The 5246-nt window shown below is 33.9% G+C and overlaps 1 long non-coding RNA gene across 2 annotated transcripts; it reads right to left on the bottom strand.

Moving 5' to 3' along the window:
- Nucleotides 1-2377: 2377 nt before the first annotated feature.
- LOC110889521 lies at nucleotides 2378-5246 on the bottom strand. Of its 2 annotated transcripts, none has more exons than XR_002563639.2 (7): nucleotides 4951-5246; nucleotides 4318-4469; nucleotides 4201-4239; nucleotides 4061-4122; nucleotides 2961-3112; nucleotides 2681-2832; nucleotides 2378-2596 (listed from the first exon to the last, which is right to left on the bottom strand). It is a non-coding gene; the product is annotated as an uncharacterized LOC110889521 (long non-coding RNA). The 2 variants fall into 2 exon arrangements; XR_002563638.2 differs by having other exon boundaries at nucleotides 3012-3112; nucleotides 4951-5239.

Raw genomic sequence — 5246 nt, 5'->3', positions numbered from 1 at the left:
GAGTGTGAGGGGAGTTTAAGAGGGGAGTTGACGTGGCATAACCTGATTGGGTGTGTGTAAGAGAGGGGACTCCCCTAAGAGGGGAGTGCCCCGCTCACCCTAAGAAGAATTCTAGTTTATTGATCTTAGATTTGGAGGGTTGAAATTAATTTCCTACATTTATGGATTTTCTATCTTCACATGCAAGGCACATACCAATTCCCCTGTCAATTTAAAACGTCCATAACTTTTTTCATACGACATTTTAAAAAAGATCTCATACGACATTTTAAAAAAGATCACCATAATAACGAACGTTTTTTATTTTAAATATGAGTATCATACTGTCATATAAATATAAAATAAAAAAAATCATTTTTACTGGGTTTTTTTGCAGCGTGTTAAAAGGTTTTGGACATTGTGTCTTTTAATTGGGTTTTGGTCATTACGTTTTAGTAAGGTTTCTATATATTATGTTATTATCAAAACCTATAACACAATGTTAATTTGGGTTCTACCCATTGCGTTTTTATAAGAACCTATAACACAATATTAATATGACATAATGAAGATGGTGTTATATCTAGGTTTTCTATACATTGTGTTATTGGTTCTGGTTATTGTGTTTAACATGTTATCCATATGTTTTAAAAAATGTTGTCTATTGTGTTTTAATCTCTTGTTCATTGTGTTTTAGTTTGTTGTGTATTGTGTTTTTAGTTTGTTGTCCATTGTGTCTTCATCTGCTCTTCATTGTGTCTTTTGTCTGCTCTCACCAATTGTTTCTCTTATCTGTTGTCATCAATTGTGTTTTTATTTAGTTTGATACTTATTGTGTTATACGTTATGACCATTGTGTTATACGTTATGGTTATTGTGTTTTAGTCTGTTGTCCATTGTGTCTTTATCTGTTGTCATTGATTGTGTTTTCGATCTACTTCCCATTGTGTTTTACGTCATGTCCATTATGTAATACGCAACTGGGTTTTTGATTTTTTTTAATATGCTACTCGTATTAAAGATAAAAAGGCGCTCAATTTTATGGTATATATATTTTTTTAAAACAAATGAAGTATAAAAAAGTTACGGACGTTTGAAGATTAGGGGGGGGGGGGAGGATAGCATGTGACTTACATGTTCATATTGTTTTTCTCTTGTAGACAAAATTACTTTTCCCACTTGATTCCTTTTAAGACACTTATTACTCTCTAGTAGCTTCTTACACTTTTTATTTTTTAATTCATTTGTATTATAACTCAAGACGAATAACTTTTTTTTTACATAATGCGTGTTTTCTTCTGTTGTTTACTAATACATGCACACACTCATGCCTATATTCATTATTCAGAAGCTATTGTTGCTATGGGATGAATTGGCTTCACCTTTTTATTAAGTAAACTATGGGACGTAGCCAAAAGCTTCCATCATTTACAATTTATCAAAGTAGTACATGTTTTTGACTCATTTTATGCTATATTTTAATGTGTTAATAAAACAAAAATTACAAAAATAGTTCAAACAATATTATGATGAAGGCCATCACCCGAAAATACAAAATAAAATAAAAAATTATGATGTGGTTAAAACAAAAAGGTTTTGGGGTTAACATTGTTGGTCCATGTTGAAATATTATTCATGTTTTAACTCGGTTCATTTTTCCAGCTTTATAAAAATGATGAACTATTATTGTTATTGTTATTGTTATTGTTCTTATTGTTATTGTTGTTGTTGTTGTTATTGTTATTATTATTATTATTATTATTATTATTATTATTATTATTATTATTATTATTATTTATTATTATTATTATTATTATTATTATTATTATTATTATTATTATTTACAGAAAAGTTTTATCATCATTGTTTAGTTTTAGTTTTATTATTATTAAAAAAACTAAATTTATGTACTAAAAGTCCAGCTAAAGGTATTTTTATATTCTTTATTATTATTGTTGTTGTTGTTGCCGTTGTAATATTATTATTGAATTTTTAACCGAGCAAAGTTGTGTCAGATTTTAGCTCATGGCTCTTTTAAATTTATTAGATTTCAATACGTTAAGTATGTGAAGTCAGCATCCTACGTATGGAGTCATCGACACGACTAGAGTTGGCATAGACAATGCGTCAACAGATAGACAAGATGAATCACTTGGATCCGACTCGTGTATTAGTATAACCTTTGATTATTTTCGCACTTTTGCACTTGTTTAAGAGATTATCTTAGTTATTGTAGTAGGCCCCTCTTTTGAAGGCGACGTTACCCTCAACCCAGTAGTTTGAGTCAGCAAGGATACAATCCTAAAGTATTTTGTTTGGTTAAGTTAAAGTTACCCTCAACCCAGTAGGCCCCGTTTTCCGCAGTCAAACAATACTTCAAACATAAAACACCGAGTTGTAAACATAAGACACCAAATTTAAAACATAAAACTATAACAAAAGTATTTTGTTTGGTTAAGTTAAAGTTTTGAAACTCTTAAATTCTAAGCAAATACATCATTAATCTACCTAGTCCTTGTCATTTTCGTTGCTTTTTTTATCCCTTCTTCTTCTTATCCACAGCTCGGTAGAGTCGTTCCATGAATCTCGGGTCTTCAAACGAATCGTTAAAATAATCCTACAAAATAAAATATATATTATTAGTTGACCCATTTGAACACTTTTAACTGAGATACAAACCCAAGTTTTCTGATTAACTTACCAATGTCACGATTTAACACTTTAAGTTAAAACTCACTGATGTCGCAGATTAACTTTCCGAAAAACCGACACCTTGGAAAGAAAAGAGGTAAACAATACCCATTGAAATATGCCGAATGTGCGTCCCATCCCCGTCAACAAACATGTATACCCCTACAAAAACACAAAATGGTAAAAACATGTTCCTTTTGTGCAGAAGGAAGTCTTTAGTATGATCCCATCATTACTCATCAAAACGAACAAGAACATAAGCTAGTCAACAATAGAAGAATGAAATGCACCTGATCTTTGCAAACAAACATGTTGTATACCAGTTTTGACTGCGTACTCACCGTATCAGAGTCCTTGTGAACGATGTGGCGACCGCTGAACCCAAACTCAAACCCGACTTATATAGTTAGCATATCAACAGTTGTGCAAAATATGCTTCCACCTGTTTCAACAACTATACTAAATTAAAAAAAATGAAAGCATCAAATCCATGTAGGCATAACAACTTTGACTAAAAAACAAGAAATGCTAGAAAGCAAGATGATCTTTATTTTAGATAAACAAGGCTTAATTACATAGCCGATTATTAATAGAATCATGAGAAAAGAAATGAAAAATAACCCATAACAACTTTGACTAAAAAACAAGAAATAGACTCGAGACTCTCACACTTAAATTCATGACTCAACACACTTGACTGGCTTATTACAAACTGACTTCAACGGCTGCCAGCCTTGAATTACACTACAGGAAAACGAAGCATTAGCGGCGACTTTTCAGATTGATAAAGAATTGAAGCAGCAGCAGTACCAATCGCGAATAGTAGTAGAGAAGATGGTGGTCAGTCTGGTGACTGAAAACCAGTCATACAAGGCTGTTCAAGACACTAAATGTGCAGTGGTGACCGGTGTTCAAGAAATGGGTCAAGGAAGATTAAGAAATAAACACACCTTCCTTTTTATTATTGCACCCTTTCAGTACCTTTGTGGTGCAAAACAGCAGAGTGGCCGCATTTTGACATCACCAAAACTTTGCGCATGTTTTTTTTTTTCTAAAACTAGATTGCAAAATGAAACAAGGTCCAAATTAAATGACAAGGTAAAATGAAAGATCAAGTTAACTTTCCGCATCTGATCATGATTTAGCAACTGATTTCGGCTTATTATGCTAAATAAAATGGAAACAGAGAGTGATATCATGATAATAAAAACGACCATTCCATTCCAGGTGTAGAAAGCTGAGTTTTAAGGACTTAAATCTCCATATTCAACCCTATGATTTACAACCCTATGACTTACTATCTAACTCTTTCTTTCAAAGAACAATTCAAAAAATACAGAAAATAATAACAAATCCAAATCGATAACAATTAGCAAACGATCAAACATACCGAGATCCCAAACTTGAAACTTATATTCTTATATTGCACCGTCTCTACATTAAACCCGAACACTGCACAGAAAAACTCCACATAAGTCCACACAATCAATTAACAAATCCAATCAAACATAAACAACAAACAGAACCAACTTGGAATAGTGGAGACAACTTCGCCCATTTGAAGCCGATCTAAACACCAAATCAACAACCGTTACAAAACTTAACTAGCATAAAATATCAAATCCATTAAAAAAACAGTGATCATACAAAGTATAGTGGTTTCGCCAGCATTGTCAAGCCCTAGAACAAGAATTCGAGCTTCTTTGTTTCCGAATGACTGTTGATGTTGTATTTATGAGTGATGAGAAGGACAAAGCAGGTGATGGACACAAAACCGACTCCAGAGCAAAAGATACACCCTGCAACAACAGCATTGAAACCTGAAATACACAGCAACCTAACACACTTGACACCAACCTAACCCGAACAGGTTTCGTAAGGTTAAGTTTTACAAACCGCCAACCCGTGTTGAACCCAACCCGGTTTGACTTTTTTAAGCTTCACTCCAAACCAGTTTGAACCCGGTCCGGGTTCAAACCCTAACCCGATTGTGCACCTCTAACTTCAACTCGTCTCTAAACCTACTTATTAAAAAAAATGCAGAAATTAACCTCTGATTTAAGTCAAGAACAACACAATAACCTGCAATACTACATTTAATTACAGAAATTTGACATTTTAACTCAAGAAAGTTGTGTAGATAATACAAATTAGAGACAACTTGACTCGAACTTAAGAAATTTGGGTAGAAATTTGACAATAACCTACTATACTACTCTTAACTCAAGAAATTTGTTAATATATAAACTAATTAGAGACAATTAAAGGAAACAAGATTACCTGTGGTGCGACGGCGCTGAGGAGGTGGACCTGCGAGACCTGCGAGGCGGTGCGGCGGCACAGAGGAGGTGGTCCGGCCAGGTTGTGCGGCGTCAATTGAGGGATTGGAGGAGGTGGCACTGGTGTGATTTGGGAGGGAAGAGTGAGTCTATAGCCCGCCCAAGGTTTTAATAACCTTTGAAACATCAACCGTCAGATGTATTTTGATCGAATGGCCAGGAATTGATTTAAAAGAGTGGACACGGATAGGGCCTTTAGCGGCGACTTTTCGGGAGTCGTCGCTAAAGGTGTCGCCA

This window comes from Helianthus annuus, chromosome 11 (assembly GCF_002127325.2).
Source record: "Helianthus annuus cultivar XRQ/B chromosome 11, HanXRQr2.0-SUNRISE, whole genome shotgun sequence".
NCBI lineage: Eukaryota > Viridiplantae > Streptophyta > Magnoliopsida > Asterales > Asteraceae > Helianthus > Helianthus annuus.
This window is presented reverse-complemented; position numbering and strand designations above follow the sequence as displayed.